This window comes from Pongo pygmaeus, chromosome 7 (assembly GCF_028885625.2).
Source record: "Pongo pygmaeus isolate AG05252 chromosome 7, NHGRI_mPonPyg2-v2.0_pri, whole genome shotgun sequence".
NCBI classification, from domain to species: domain Eukaryota; kingdom Metazoa; phylum Chordata; class Mammalia; order Primates; family Hominidae; genus Pongo; species Pongo pygmaeus.
Window position 1 is genome coordinate 112,805,706 of NC_072380.2, and position 15,966 is coordinate 112,821,671.

General features: G+C 41.2%; 1 long non-coding RNA gene across 1 annotated transcript in view; it reads left to right on the forward strand.

Moving 5' to 3' along the window:
* LOC129042613 (uncharacterized) overlaps window positions 1–14,945 on the forward strand; it is a 50,383-nt gene extending 35,438 nt beyond the window's left edge. Inside the window, exon 2 of the long non-coding RNA XR_008504162.2 lies at window positions 14,457–14,945. This is a non-coding gene — a long non-coding RNA (uncharacterized LOC129042613). The remainder of the gene's footprint in view (window positions 1–14,456) is intronic.
* Window positions 14,946–15,966: the final 1,021 nt, after the last annotated feature.

Here is a 15,966-nt window from a genome sequence, read left to right on the forward strand (position 1 = left end):
TTTGACCAACATCTCCCCATTTCCCCCTCTCTCTTTGGAATAGTTTTAAATTTACAGAAAAGCTATAAAGTTAGTACAGAGTTCTTATATTACCACCCTCTGCTCTTCCAGTTTCCCCTGCGTTAGCATCTTTTGTTAGTAATGGTAGATTTGTCACAATTAATCAATATTGATACATTATTATTAACCAAGGTCAATGTTTTATTCGGATCTCTTTAGTGTTTACCTAATATCCTTTTCCTGTCCCAGGATCCCATCCGAGATCCCACATTACATTTCCTCATCATGTCTCCTTAAACTCCTCTTGGCTGTGATTGTGTTTCTCAGACTTGCTTTGTTTTTTGTGATCTTGACAGTTTTGAGGAGTACTGGTTAGAATGATTCGTTTTAATTTTTTCCTTTTGCCCCTTTTGTTATTTGATTTGTGGCAATTAATAATTGACAATAAACCACTGGGATATGCTTCTCAGATTGTGAGTAGACTTGTAAACAAACTCCTACAAATGTGAAATGTAGAACCCCTGAATTGGGAGAGCCAAGAGCATAAGCCAACACTAAATGGACCAGAGTGTAGACAGCGTTACAAGTGCTTTACTCTTTTTGTTTGTTGGTTTGTTTTGTTTGTTTTTTTGTTTTTTGAGACAGGATGTCACTCCGTCGCCCAGGCTAGTGTGCAGTGGTGCAATCTCAGCTCACTGCAACCTCCATCTCCTGGATTCAAGCGATTCTCATGCCTCAGCCTCCCAAGTAGCTAGCATTACAGGCATATGCCACCATGCCCAGCTAATTTTTTTTATTTTTTATTTTTTTTTGTATTTTTAGTAGAGGCAGGGTTTCACTACATTGGCCAGACTGGTCTTGAGCTCCTGGCCTCAAGTGATCTGCCCGCCTCAGCCTCCCAAAGTGCTGGGATTACAGGTGTGATCCACTATGCCTGGCTTTACTCTTCTTTTTGCTTGTACTGCTTTGCTTTTTGCTTTTGTGATTTTTCTCTTTTATCTTGGGAAATGAGATTTTTCAGCTTCTCACATCGCCCTGTGAGTCCTGTTTAGATTCAATCTCCCCTCTGTATCAAAGCCCAGTGGGACTTGACTTTGGCAAACACTTGTGCTCTTGGGGTCTTCATCTCTGCTCTGTCTTAAAATGGAGAAATGCTTTGCTAGGCTTATTCTGGTCTTTTAGCAATCCCTATTTCTGAGCTTCGAAATCTTGCTATGAGGTCCTTAGGTACCAAGGTTTTGCAGCTCTTCTCTGGTATTAACATTACAAAGGCTTGTCTTTCTATTGATCAAATAAGACATGTTAATCAAGTGAAGATGCAGGCTTTTAAAAATATTTAAATAATGTCCTTGCCTTTTTTCTACCAGGGCTGTCCTTGTTGATTTTTATAGTCTTTCAACATTACAATTGTAATGCCAAAAAAATTGCTGTTTCTTTCTTTTTTAAGGGATTCAATGACTTCTTTTAGATAACTCTAACTCTGTAGCTTTGTTGCCAGACAGTCAAATCTTGCCAAGAGTTTTGAGCTCATCCCTGTCAACTGGTTAGTTCCTAAACTGAGTAAATATTAAACTTTTTCAACAATAGTTGCTTGATCAATCCTCTTCCCTAGCTGATGTTATTGCCTCTTGCTGCCATCTTGTCAAAACTGTTAAAGCTTTCTTGAGGAGGAGATGATATGCTTATGTCAGTTGCAGAAAAAGTGGGAGTATTTATAAATTTCTGTTAAATGTTTCCCTTTCTGGCTTTTGATGGATTCTCCTGTCTGGAACAAACTTCTTTATGACGTTGCTTAGCCTTAGCCTTTTCACTGCCTCCCTCATTCTCTTTGGTTCTTTTTTTTTTTTTTTTTTTTGAGACTGAATCTTCTCTGTTGCTCAGGCTGGAGTGCAGTGGCACAATCTTGGCTCACTGCAACCTCTGCCTCCCGGGTTCAAGCGATTCTCCTGCCTCAGACTCCCGAGTAGCTGGGATTACAGGCGCCCGCCACCACGCCCAGCTAATTTTTTGTATTTTTAGTAGAGATGGAGTTTCACCGTGTTAGCCAGGATTGTCTCAATCTTCTGACCTCGTGATCCGCCCATCTTGGCTTCCCAAAGTGCTGGGATTACAGGCGTGAGCCACCACGCTCGGCCTGGTTGAGTATTTCTAAGTGAGGAGGCTTCTGCTGTGATTTGCTTATACCAGGGCCTGGCAAACTTATTCCGTGAAGGGCCAGATGGGAACTATTTTAGGCTGGCGGGCCATACGGTCTCTGTTGCAACTACTCAGCATGGCCATTGTAGCAGGAAAGCAGGCATAGACACTACGTAAATAAATGAGCACGGTTGTGTTCCAATAAAACTTTATTTATGGACACTGAAGTTTGAATTTCATACAGTTGTTTGTGTGTCATGAAATAATATTCTTCCTTTGATTTTTTTGTTCAAAAATGTAAACGCCATTCTTATTTCATGAACCACACAAAACCGGGGGAGGGATGAACGTGGCTGGCCTGTAGGTTCTAGTTTGTGGACCCCTGGCCTGTGCCAAGAGTTCAAGATCCTTCTTATACCAACCAATCAACCAACTACCAAACTAACAACAAACAAACAATGCAGCAGGGTTAAAGTGGTTAAAGGAGTTCAGGGAGGGTGTCTTATAGAGGATTTTGTCACTTGCGTAGATAAAGATTCCCTCTCCGGACAGAGAGAACCCTGGCATGAAGGGACAGAGCTGTGCCACATGCCTTGGGCCTGGTAAGGCTAGAGGGTGTCAGCTGGGGCCACTGACACAGGAACACAGCAACTCATGGGCACCCTCCTATTAAAAACACTACCTTTGGCCAGGCACGGTGGCTCATGCCTGTAATCCCAACACTGGGAGGCCGAGGTGGGCAGATCACGAGGTCAGGAGTTCGAGACCAGCCTGGCCAACATAGTGAAACCCTCTCTCTACTAAAAATACAAAAATTAGCTGGGTGTGGAGGTACGCGCCTGCAGTCCCAGCTACTCAGGAGGTTGAGGCGGGAGGATCGCTTTAATCTGGGAGGCGGAGGTTGCAGTGAGCCGAGACTGCACCATGGCACTCCAGCCTGGGTGACAGAGTGAGACTCTGTCTCAAAAATAAAAATAAAAATAAATAAATTAAAACACTATTTTTTATGAAGCATTCACTGTGTGCTAGCTACTTTCCTTGAAATTTCTGATTTCCTCTTCACTCTCTTATCCAGTAAGTGTGATTGTCCATCTATAAGGGTTATAGAGCTGTAGAATACCTTGCCAGAGTCACATAGCCGGTAAGTGGTAGAAGTAGGATTTGAACCCTGGCCTAGCATACCCCCTAGTTGCCTTCCTTTCCCTGCTCCATATTGCTATTTCTAGGAAAGATCACAGAAAATCAAGGCAGTTACTGTCTCTATAATCTCATTCTGCCAGGACCACCCAAAAGTAAGCTTCACCATTCCAAATAGGAAACAGCTTTTCAAAGTTGCCCAGTAGCTGTAAGGATCAGCAGTTCTTCTAAGCTGCTGACTTCCTTCATGTGTTACTTTAAGGAAGGAGGCAAAAGACATAGAATGGGAAAGAGCACTTGAGCTTGACTTCCTGTTTACTACCTGTGTGACCTTGACCTTGGGTGATGCATTTAACTCCATGAGGCTGTTTCCTCATCCGAAAAATGAAGAATAAGAGTAACTGCCCAGCTGGGTTGTGAGAATTAAATGAAATGTGGGTGCAAGCCACCTGCATGGTGCTTGTCACAAAGGAGGTACTCAATCAATGCTGACACCCTTCAAGCAGTCATTGTTTTCTCATTCATGCTATTAGCATCTGTCGAGTGGCTATTATGTGCCAGGCACGTTGAGATAAACAGATGAGTCATAGTTCCTGCCTCCAAGGAGCTGACAGTCTAGCAGAGTAACAGGCATATATACAACGAAGCTTGACAAAGTGCCACAGGAATATGTGGGGTCACAGTGAAAGCACAAAAGAAGGACTGGGTACTTCTCAGTGGATGGATGAGAGGCATGGAATAGGCTTCAGTGAGGAGGTAACAGAGTTTGTATCTAGGTAAGTCAAGCTGATCCTGCACAATTTCTGTGGCTGATCACTCACCAACATAAATCTTGTCTCATGGAAAAAACACAAAGAACAAAACAAAACAATACAAAAAAACTTTTCCTAAAAGCACTTAAAAAATTCTATGAAAATTTTGGAAAGCAAAACAGGAAACCCAGTTATATGCAAGGGCAAACACTCCTTGCTTCTCAAGTCTCTTGTGCTTGTTGCAGGCAATGTTTCCTGCCAGGATGTTGATCAAAGAGAGAAACAGCCTGAACGAGAGTCATTTGTTCCTCGTGAGCTTCTTTAAAAAGAATCTGATTTCATTTTTTGCACATTCTCTGTGGCTTTAGGAAACACCTCCTATAAAAATAGAAATACGCAAAAGAGGTTCGGGAAGAAGTGATTCCTTCTGGGACTAAACTGTCCATATGTGACATTGGCATACTGCCTTGAGTTTGCAGAGTAGATAACACGTTACAGTGCAAGGGTGCTGGGGGCAGGCTGCCTGGGTTTGAGTTCTGGTTCTACCATTTACTAGTTATGTGACCTTATGGTTTTTGGGAGAGATGAGATGATAGATGTAAGGTGATTACCATGTGTCATGATAATCTGGCCCAAGAATTGTTAACATTTTCCTGTCAGTTCTAGTTTGGAGAGACTGTCTTGGATTCCCCCATCCCAACCCACAGAATTCTGCAGTTGAGTGGGAAGGTCAGGAAGAAGAAGTCAGGCATGGTGCCACCTCAGGCTAAGTTCATAGAAGGAGGCTTTGTAATAGAACTCAAAATCAAAAAGAAGAGGGAAACTTTTATAGGGTAGTAGGTATAGGTAACCCAAAGTTAGGTTAACAGGAAAGACATATGACCTGGTGAGTGCTAATGGCAGATGACAGATCAGAAAAAGGACACCTTCAGCGAAAAGCCACTAGAGGAAAGGAAATACTGTGGATATGGTCCAATTAGAGAAGTAGTAATGTTGACTCCTGGGTGGATTCCCCCTCCCAGGGGAGAGCTACAGACACCCTCTGAGTCAAAGATGAGTAAAGCCCGGGAAGTTTGAGGGGTGGGGAAACAAAGCAAATACAACCTTTCACAGGTTTATTTACTTATTTATTTATTTTATTTTATTTTTTGTAAGACACAGGGTCTTGCTCCGTCACCTGGGCTGGAGTGTAGTGGCATGATCATAGCTCACTGAAGACTCAACCTCCCAGTGATCCTCCCACCTCAGCCTCCTAAGTAGCTGCGAATACAAGCACTAGCTACCATGCCTGGCTAATGAGATGGATCTTGAAAGATGTAGAGAACATTGACAGGCAGAAGTGGGGACAGCTTCCTTTTTAAGGAGAAGGGCAGTCCCAACCAAGCAGAGGGAGTAGTAGAGAGAAGGCTGGAGAGGCAGGGTGGGCGTGGCTCATGGAGACCTTCTATACTGGGCCAAGGAAGTGTCACTTGGTTTGAGGGAAATGGGAAGGCAATGAAGATTCTCAAACATGGGTGGCAGGGTGTGGGTGACATGATTCAGCCGGGACTTTCAGAGATCATTTATCAACTACATGTGGGACAAATTGTGAGGAAGAAAGAATGAGTAAGGAGAAGTTGCAAAACATTTTTAATAGGGTAGGTGAGAGATCATACTATAGAATATAATTTTATTTTTTGTATTACTAAGGATGAGTTTGTCTGCAAGTAATGGAAAACATCCCAAAGAGAAGCCTACACAAAATATGGCATTATTTCTGTCTCATGTGAAGGACTGGTGTGGCAGACTTGCCAGGTCCCCCACCCCACTACCCCACCGCCATCCTTAGGACAGCCTGCTTCCCATGGCCCGGGAGGCCATATCAGCAAGATGGAGGAGGGCAAAGGGCAGACACAGGGTGTCTTTAAAGGAAGGTTCCCAAAAACTTCCATGTGATACTTCTGCCCCCATGTCATTAGTCAGAAGGTAGCAACAGGTCAGGTGCGGTGGCTCATGCCTGTAATCCCAGCAGTTTGGGAGGCCAAGGCAGGCAGATCACTTGAGGTCAGGAGTTTGAGACCAGCTTAGCCAATATGGTGAAACGCTGTCTCTACTAAAAATATAAAAATTAGCTGGGCCTGGTGGTGCACGCCTGTAATTCCAGCTACTTGGGAGGCTGAGACATGAGAATTGCTTGAACCCAGGAGCTGGAGGTTGCAGTGAGACAAGATTGTGCCTGGGTGGCAGAGTGAGACTCTGTCTCAAAAAAAAAAAAGAAGAAGAAGAAGAAGAAGTTAGCAACAGGGCCACACCTAGCTAGCAAGGGAATCTGGAAAATGAGATTTGCTGTCTGGATTTCCATATTCCCAGCTAATAAACCAGGGATTCTGTTATGAGGGAGAAAGGAAGAATGGATATAAGGGATTTGCTGGCATTTTCTGCCATAATGTTATAAAAATCAAAGAAACAAAGATAAGAGACTATAACTTCATAATCACTGAAAATTATTCTTTGGATCTTAATGAAAAGAAAATTTTAAGTGAAGGTTGCTTCCTAGAATCTTGCCTTAAAGCTGATTACCCTTGAGACAAAATAATCCCTCACTCCCAGATAACACTGGATTTGACTCAAGTGACCAAGGCTATCCAAGGCGGTGAGAGGGTCAGTTTGTCCAGGTCTTTATGACCCTGCCTTAGTTGTTTTAATAGGAAAGTAAATTCCATTATCATCAAGCATTGCTAAATTCAGGGAATTGTAAACCAACAATGCGTAAGCATTGTGAAAGCTCTGTCTTTAACAGAAATCCAGCTTTGCAGTAATGGCTACACTCCATTTCCTTGGCTCTGAAGTCAAGCAGCCAGCTTCCTTGGTGCACATCTCATCATAGGCAGCCTGGTGCATCTCTCTCCTCTACTTTCTTCCCTGACCGCCACTGCCTGCAGAATCTTCTTAAGGCACGATTGACAACATCTGACTGTGCTCCACATGTTCTCATGGCTCTCAAATGCTCACTACCTTAAAACAACTCATTGGCCTGGCCTCCCAGATCCTCCAAAATCTTACCCACCCTCCCAATTCAACCAGATGTTCCTCAGATATGGCGATTGCATTCTGGGATTTTGGGGAAAATAGGAAGGCATTTTGTACTCTTCCTCCTTCACTCTGTGCCCTTTGCCTCTTGTTGCTATCACTAGTTGATTGGCGGTCCATTCACTTAAGTGACATATGGAGCTTTGTGCTTAAAAGAGAGATGGATTTCCAACTGGAATGCTAAGAACCCCAGAGAAGAAACATGCCTGTGTTTAAATGTATGAAATTATATTTATAATGATAAGTATATACTCACTACTAGCATGAGGAAATAAATCAATGTCCCAACCAGAAAAATTTTAAATTTTAAGTATAAACAAATCATTATTTCTTTCTTAACTTTATTAAGGATAAAGCTATCTTGATTCCATCTTATGCCAATTGATTCTCACTTATTTTAATCCAGGAAGGCTTTGGAATTTGATTGTCGTGTTCTCACTGCTCTTCCATTGCTGTTATGATTCATAAGCCACTCATTCATTCATTTATTCAACAAATACTTATTCAGTGTCACTTATGGTTGCTGAAGATACGTTAGAAAATGTTCCAGTTTTCACGGCATTTACATTCTAGAGCAGTGGGTCTTATCCATAGACGATTTTGTCCCCCCTGGGGGCTGGGGGGAAATGTGGCAATTTCTGGAGATAGTTTTGATTTTCATGAGTTGGGGAGGGGCATTACTGTCATCTAGATAGTAGAGTCCTGTGATGCTGTCAATGTAGCCCCACTTTTCCACACCCCATACTGGAGCACTGTATCCCCACCCCCACACCTCAGAACTTGATATAAGCTGCTCCTGTCCTTCTTCACCGGGTTCATAGTTAAGATGATTATCACGTGATAGGCACCAAGACACCAAGTGTCTGTTCCACCTGTTCTTCAAGAGCATCCACTTCCCCAAGGGCCTCTCTGTTCCTTCTCCTGTCCCTTGGTGGTGGGGACACTGGCCTTATTTAGTGTCTGTTCTGCTCTCTATCTCAGCACCAAGTGGCCAGACATCTCCATTATGGTGTAGCCTCTCCATTGTCCTCTTATGTCTTCTTATGTGCACTCTCTGTCCACACAGGGCCCTGCTACCCATCTTGAATCTCGGTCAGACCCATATCCTGTTGCTGGGCCCTACCCCTGTTCCCCTTTGCCCTGTTTTAGACAGAAATCCAGGAGTGACCCTGATTCTGCCCATTAGTCTCACTACCTCTTTCCCATATGACTCAACAGCTTACCCCTGGGAGGAAGTAGACTTCCAAGCAAGTCCCTTCCTCTGGGGACCGCAGCTCAGGTTCCAGTTTCTTAGCTCCTCTTAGCTTCTTGCTCTTTGTTGCCCCCCTACCTCTGGCCCTTACACTTAAAATGTGTTTTAGGTCTTCAAGCTTAATCTATAAACCTGGTTATTTTATTTGTAAATATAGTGATTTTTATATAAAAATGAGAACAATTGCTTTTCTTGTTTGATTAGTGTTCAATCAACTTACAAACTTAAAAACATTAAATTTCTTCAAACTGACCATCTTTATACGTGTAAAAAGATTTCCTAAAATATTTTTAACTATCTTTACAAATTTAATAACTTTGACTTTCTCAAACACTTCAAATGCCTGATGGGGCAACATTTACAAACAAAGCAAGAAAAATCTTTCAATATCTCAATTAACTTTTGTAATAATACTAGTTTATACTTGTAGTAAATTAGATTCTTCTGAATATTCAAACACTTTTAAAGAACATATTCAATTATTCTGCAACTTTCAAGTGAAAATTACAAATTGAGTATTAGTTTATCATTCCAAAATAAAATCGTAAGGCTAATATGTCAGATTATCTTAATCATTTTAAGCTTCTTAAATAACAAAAACAAGCTGATTGCAATGATTACAAAACTTACGCCTAAAGCTTAACACAAAGTATTGATACTATGAGTTTGGTTGGCTTCAACATCCATTTTCTACACCTTTTCCGTTGAAACAAAGTTATTTTTACCAGTCAAGGGGAGCAAGAAGGTATTTCATGCAGGCTGGAGTTATTTGTATAACTGAGATACTGATGATCAGTTAGATTGTAAAACTGGGAGTTTTTCCAGGATGGTTTTATTTGAGCAACAGATTAAACACACTGAGCTTCCTTTTATAGTTGGCTTGGTTCTGCCTACTGCGTCACCAGGGAAGGAGTGTGCTATGTGTCCCCAGAGCATTTATCAAATTTCACCCTTACCCTATTTTTATCATAACTTCTTTCACAATTTAACACATGATTTGGGTAGGTAGAATTCTGCAGACTACCTTGGGGTGTAGTCTATCTTTTTGTTAACTGAATTTTCTCTCCCTCCTCGCGTTGTAAAATTCTTTTTCTTTTGCCTTCTTCTCTGTTTCATTGTTGCAGAGATTGACTAAGTCTTCATCAAATCTGTTTTTCTCTGCTTCTTGGGCACAGAGCTAGATTCCATTTCCCAGCTTCCCTTGCAGTGAGTGTGGCCATGTGACTGAATTTGGTCCAGTGAAATATGAGTGGCCTGACCCCTATCCTCTTTTGCAGGCTTGGTGCAGGGCAGTGGGGCAATCTTGGAAGCTCCATATTGAAGATGGTGGAGCCACAGTTTGAAAGGAGTCTGGGTTGGAGGAGAGCTACAGGCAGATCAGGAACACCCATCTTGGATATGACCTGAGTGAAAAATAAACTGCAATCATGATGTTAAAACACTTACATATTTGGGGGGATTTTTTGTTTATCTTGTGAAAATGCTCATTAACCTCTATTGTCATAATAAAAATCCTTAAAGTTGGTGCTAAAAAAAATGCGATTTTGAAAATTCATATGATGTTAGTTACTACTGCATATCCTGAGTCAATGCTAGAAAACATCAAGTGAAGCAGAGGGCGTATTATGGGACAGAGTCACTCTTGGATGTTGCATAAAAATCTGACCGAATTAACTCAATCTTTTTTAATAGGAACTAATGCCATGTGACTTGTGTACCTTTTTAAATAACTCTTTAAAAAAGCAACCAAGAAAACAAAAATAAGCAGCCCATTGACAATTAAATCACCTACAATATTCATGAGATTAAAATAAACCTGTTGCTCAGTTACAAATATTTGGGCTCCCATGATCAGACAGAAATTTTTCCCCAAGGGTCCTAATAAACAGGAAACTATGTGATACAATAGACTCATATCCTTAATAGACAAAACAATGTCAACTACCGAGACTCTCCTGAAGGAACCACACACATGTTCCAGGGAGTAATTAAAAAATTTTAAAAACATAGATTTCTTTTTTCTTCTAAAAAGTATACTTTTCTTTAAAATGGTAAGGGTATATTAGTGCGATGAAGATCAATAAGGTCTCCATTTTTTTTTCTAGTTTGGTTATTTCACACTCTGCTTTTGGCATTTGAGGTTGCTAAGGTTATGGGTTTCTAAAAGTATTGTCCTTATGCACAAACGGACCTGCCATCAAACAGCTTTGGACCCTATGCAGTCAGAGTTTCCCTTTCCTTCTCCCACACCAGCTAATTCTGCCATGTGTGGGTTGCAAGTGCACCAGGCAACAATTTAATCTAAATGAAGTGATCACACATTAGATTTTGAAAATGAAACTTACTCATAAATATATTTCTTTCAAAATGAATTTTGTAAATCTTTTCCTTTCAAATTTAAAACTTAAACCTCTACTAAGTTTCCATGAAAAGAACCCGTGGGAACTTAGTAGAGGTTTAAGTTTTAAATTTGGAGGGAAAAGAGTTATAAAATTCATTTTGAGAGAAATATATTTATGAGTAAGTTTCATTTTCAAAATCTAATGGTGCATGCCTGTAATCCCAGCTACTCAGGAGGCTGAGGCAGGAGAATTGTTTGAACCTGGGAGGTGGAGGTTACAGTGAGCCGAGATCACGCCACTGCACTCCAGCCTGGGAGACAGAGTGAGACTCCATCTCAGAAAATAAATAAATAAATAAAAAACCATGGGAACAATAAATACAGACTTTAGGCAGTGCTGAAACATACGGGAAAGAGACAAAAAGGACATGGTGGATATTTAGGTAGACGTATTAGAGTAAATACTAGTAAAGCAAAATTCTTTCCATGAATTATATCTGTTAGCAAAACTCTGACTAAAAGTAAATTCCACAAATAGGGGTTTATGTTTCTCAAACAACAGGAAGGTTAAAAGTATAACAATGGTGCTGATTCACCAGCTCAGTGATGTGATGCCAGAGCTAACAGTTTGACAGTTCTCTTGGCCTTTCCTTATCATAACAAGATGACTGCCTCAAGAAGGCTGCTGTGGCTCTAGGCATCACGCCACTTTCAAGGAAGAGGAGAAGAAGGGGGTCACACTGGGAATATTTCCCCCTTTTATCAGAAAAGCAAAAGCTTTGTACGTGTAACTATGTCATATGTTTTTCCTAGCTGCAAGGGAGGCTGAAAAAAGCATTTTAGAATTGGAGGTAGGCAAGTGGTAATGAGAAGGTGTATCAGCCCAACAACAGTGGGTGCCACTGAGTGCATGGCTGGCAGTTCTCATGCTTTGTTGATCTCATTATAATGAATTCTTGAATCCAGATAATGCTACACAACACAGCGTGCTTTCTCAGCCCATGTTCATATAAGAATCATGTAGAACTCCATGTTTTAGAGGAAAATAATGCTGAACATTCCCGTTAATTATGTCTTGCCATCAAGCAAGCAGTGACTATCCTTCAGGCCATCTCCTCCCTCCCTATCTCAAACACTCATATATTTACAATTAAATTCTACTTAAACTCTCCAAGAAAACCCACCAAATTACCCATGAACTTGGATGAGGAAAATCCTCTTGGTTCCTGAACATCACATCTATTCCAAAGAAGAATCTTCAAAGTGAGCTAGCAAAGAAATTGTAGAAAGTAACACATATAAAAAAGAAAATTGATCAGGCACAGTGTCTCACTCCTGTAATTCCAATGCTGGTGGAGGCCAAGGTGGGAGGATCACTTGAGGCCAGGAGTTCCAGACCAGCCTGGGCAACATAATGAGATCCTGTTGCTGTGAACATTTTTTTGAAAAACCAAAACTTAGCTGTGCGTGGTGACATGCCCTGGTAGTCCTAGCTACTTGGGAGGCTGAGGTGAGAGGATCACTTGGGGCCAGGAGTTTGAAGTTACAGTGAGCTATGATTGTGCCACAGCACTCCAGCCTGGGTGACAGAGAGAGAACCCACATCTAAAAAAAAAAAAAAAAAAGCAAGAGATAAAATTACACCAAAATTTTGAATGCCCAGTGTAACTTCCTAAAAGAGATTTGTGCTTTGAAACATGAAGTGATCTTTCTTACCTCTTTATACTGTGATAAATCATATCTAGACTGAGTCCAGCTGCATCACTGCTTTACCCGTTATAGAGCCTCCATATTTGGGGACATTTTATAAAACAAGGAAAGCACAGCAACTTCTTGCTGAAATACAGCAGTGGCCCACCCTCCCCGCATGACCCACCGCCAAGCTTCCCCAGGCTCTGCAGCAAAGCAGCACATTATATTTAGCCATAGCTTAAATGGGTCTGGTTTACCTCTGATTCCAAGTGGCATGTGCAACAGGGTATGCTCCAAAGTGAACCGTGCTTCAGAAGAGTGGGTTTGGTTATCACAGGCTACATTCAGTTGCAATTAGCAGAATGTCTAGCAGAATTTCTCCTCTGTGATACGTGTTTATATTTAAACAAAAGCACCAGTTACAGAGTGGCCACTGGTACCATGACATCTCTGAGTTATATCACTACTAAAGACCTCACCAGGGGTCATAGTATCCCAGCTGAGTCTGAAAGCAGGGCCCCCTGTTATGGGGCCTCTCACCCAAAGAGGGAAAAGGGAGCCTGTACAGGGGCAAAACATTTGGGCCACGTGGTGAGTTGCGTACAATGAAGCCTCTTAGACCTGTGTGCTCCCCAGCTCAGATATGCCAAAGCTCTACTTCCAGGAGGAAACCTTTGGAGGGAAAGACTCTTATCTCTCAGCCTGGAATCTACTTTAAAAAGCCCACATATGTCACCATAAAAGGGGATGAAGTACTGGTATATGCTACAATATGGATGAATGTTGAAAACACTATGCTAAGTGACAGAAGCCAGACACACAAGGTCATGTTATTGTATGATTCCATTTGTATGAAATGCCCTCAGTAAGCAAATCGAACAGAAAGTGGATTAGTGGCTGCCAGGAACTGGAGGAAGGTGAGAATGGAGAATAACTGCTAATAGCTATGGGCTCCTTTTTTTTTTCTTAATACTTGGTGTATTTTGAATGTTTACATTTAATAAATGAAAATTATTAGCACAAATGATTCAATAATATTTTGCTATTTACAAGGTACCTACAGGGATTCCTTTCCCAATTTTTTTCATTGTGGTATTTACCAAAATTATTTTTGTTGTTGTAAAATACACATAACATACAATTTACTAACTTAACCATTTAAGTATACACTTCAGTGGTATTAAATACCTTTATAATGTATGTAGCCATCTCCACCTGCCATCTCCCTGTCTCTTTTCTTCTTAGAAATTGAAATTCTGTATCCATTAAACAGTAACTCCCCATTCTTCCCTCCCCACAGCCCCTGGCAACCACAATTCAACTTTCTGTCTCACTGACTTTGACAACTCTCCTCATATAAGGAGAATCCTATGGTATATATTTATCCTTTTGTGGCTGGCTTATTTCACTTAGCATACTGGTTTCTTTTTGGGGTGAAGAAAATGTTCTGGAATTAGAAAGTGGTAATAGTTGTACAATACAGTGAATGTTCTAAAACCCACTGAAGTGTACACTTTAACGTGGTGGATTTCACACCATGCGACATATCTCTCAATAAAAATGCTTTCAAAATACTCATATATGGGAGGATAATCATTGAAAAATAAATAATAAATACACAAATCCGAAAATGAGATAGATCAGCACATATTTAGTGAGGCTGAATAGGGTGGGAGAAAAACTAGTGGACTGAAAACAGGAACCTAATGACTTAAAAAGGCACTTTAGCCTCTCCTACCTCATTACAGAAACCAAAAGGTAACCTAAGGGTTTCTGTAAAGAAACACTAAGTTTCCATATTCACAAAGAAGGAAACAACAGACTCTGGGATTTCCTTGAGGGTGGAAGGTGGGAGGAGGGAGAGGAGCAGAAAAAAAACTACTGGGTATGAGGCTTAGTTCCTGGGTGACAAAATAGTCTGTACAACAAACCTCCATGACATGAGTTTACCTATATAACAAGCCTGCACATGTACCCCATACCTAGAATAAAAGTTAAAAAAAAAAAAAAAAAAAAAAAAGAAACACTAAGTTTCCTTCCACTTTCTGTATCTGATGATTTCAATATTTCCCTCTAGGGCCTCCTCTGCCCTGCCCGCAATGCCATGCTAGCTGACCTTGGATCTGTGACCCTTGCCTTCATCTGTGCCGAGACCTACACAAACAGTGATGAAGCATCGCAGCCGGAGGTGGGAGAACCTCCACCAGGACAGTGCTAGCATGGGAACTGGTGCTCCTTTAAGCGTTTACTGCAGTGGAAACTTGGTCTGTACCCAGAAAGGCCCAAGATGTTGCTTCTTGAGGGCATACAGCTTTTAATGACAATTGGACAAATGCTACATTATTTAGCATTGAGACAAATGGAAATACGTCAGCCTCTGTAAGGTGGTGAAAGTGGCTGACATTTTTGCTTATAATCTTGAACTTATTTGAGTAAACTACCTACTAATGTTTTACAGTTTTAGCTTTATCTTACTAGAAGGTCTAAAGGGTTTTTGGTTATAAGTGGAAAAATGTAGAACGTCTAAAAAAAAAAAAGAAGGGGAAATAATTTATTTTTCACTCTTAGATTTTGTGTGTGTGTGTGTGTCTGCGTGTGTTTTATTTTGTACTTTCTTCCACTTGAGTACTGCATTAGTGATCATTACATGGGTCCAACATTAAAAAGCCCCAAACAATAAGAAGGTATTAAATACCTTCATAACGTTGCGTAGCCATCTCTACCATCCATCTCCATATCTCTTTTCTTCTTACAAAATTAAAGCTCTGTACCCATTAAACAATAACTCCCCATTCTTCCCTCCCTCCAGCCCCTGGCAACCACAATTCAACTTTCTGTCTCACTGACTTTGACTTTTTTAGGCTGAAAGTCTAAAGAACTGGGCTTTAGATTTGCATTCAACATGGGCTCTTAAATTCGTCTGTTATGTAATTCATTTGCTCATATGTTAGAAAAATTTACCATTCAGAGGCCTTTGTGAATATGTAAGAATATAATTGAAACAGAGCAAGCAACAAAGGAAAGTATGCCTAATACCGATCTGGCTACTATTCTCATTATTCACATTATTTTTTAAAGACTCTTCTAACCTCCACAACAATCCTCAAGGGCTTCCCGTCGCCTACACAACAAAGCCCAGACTCCTTGGCATGCTATTAAGGACCATCAAGAATGAGGCTCCAGGGCGAGTGTGGGGGCTCACACCTGTAATTCCAACACTTTGGGAGGCTGAGTTTGGAGAATTGCTTGAGGCCAGGAGTTCAAGACCAGCCTGGGCAACATAGTGAAACCCCGGCTCTACAAAAATTTTTTTAAAATTAGCCAGGTGTGGAGGCATGCACCTATAGTCCCAGCTACTTGGGAGGCTGAGGTGGGAGGATCACTTAAGCCCCACAGGTCAAGGCTGCAGTGAGCCATGATCATGCCACTGCACTCCAGTCTGGGCTACAGAACGAGATCTTGTCTCAAAAAAAATAAGGCTCCACTAGCCCCTATTGTGTCTCTGTGTAAATTTGAAAAGATGCCCCTTTCTCTGGGTGGTTGGAGCATGGCTGATGAGCTGAGGGAGGGTTGAGTTTCACTCCCCC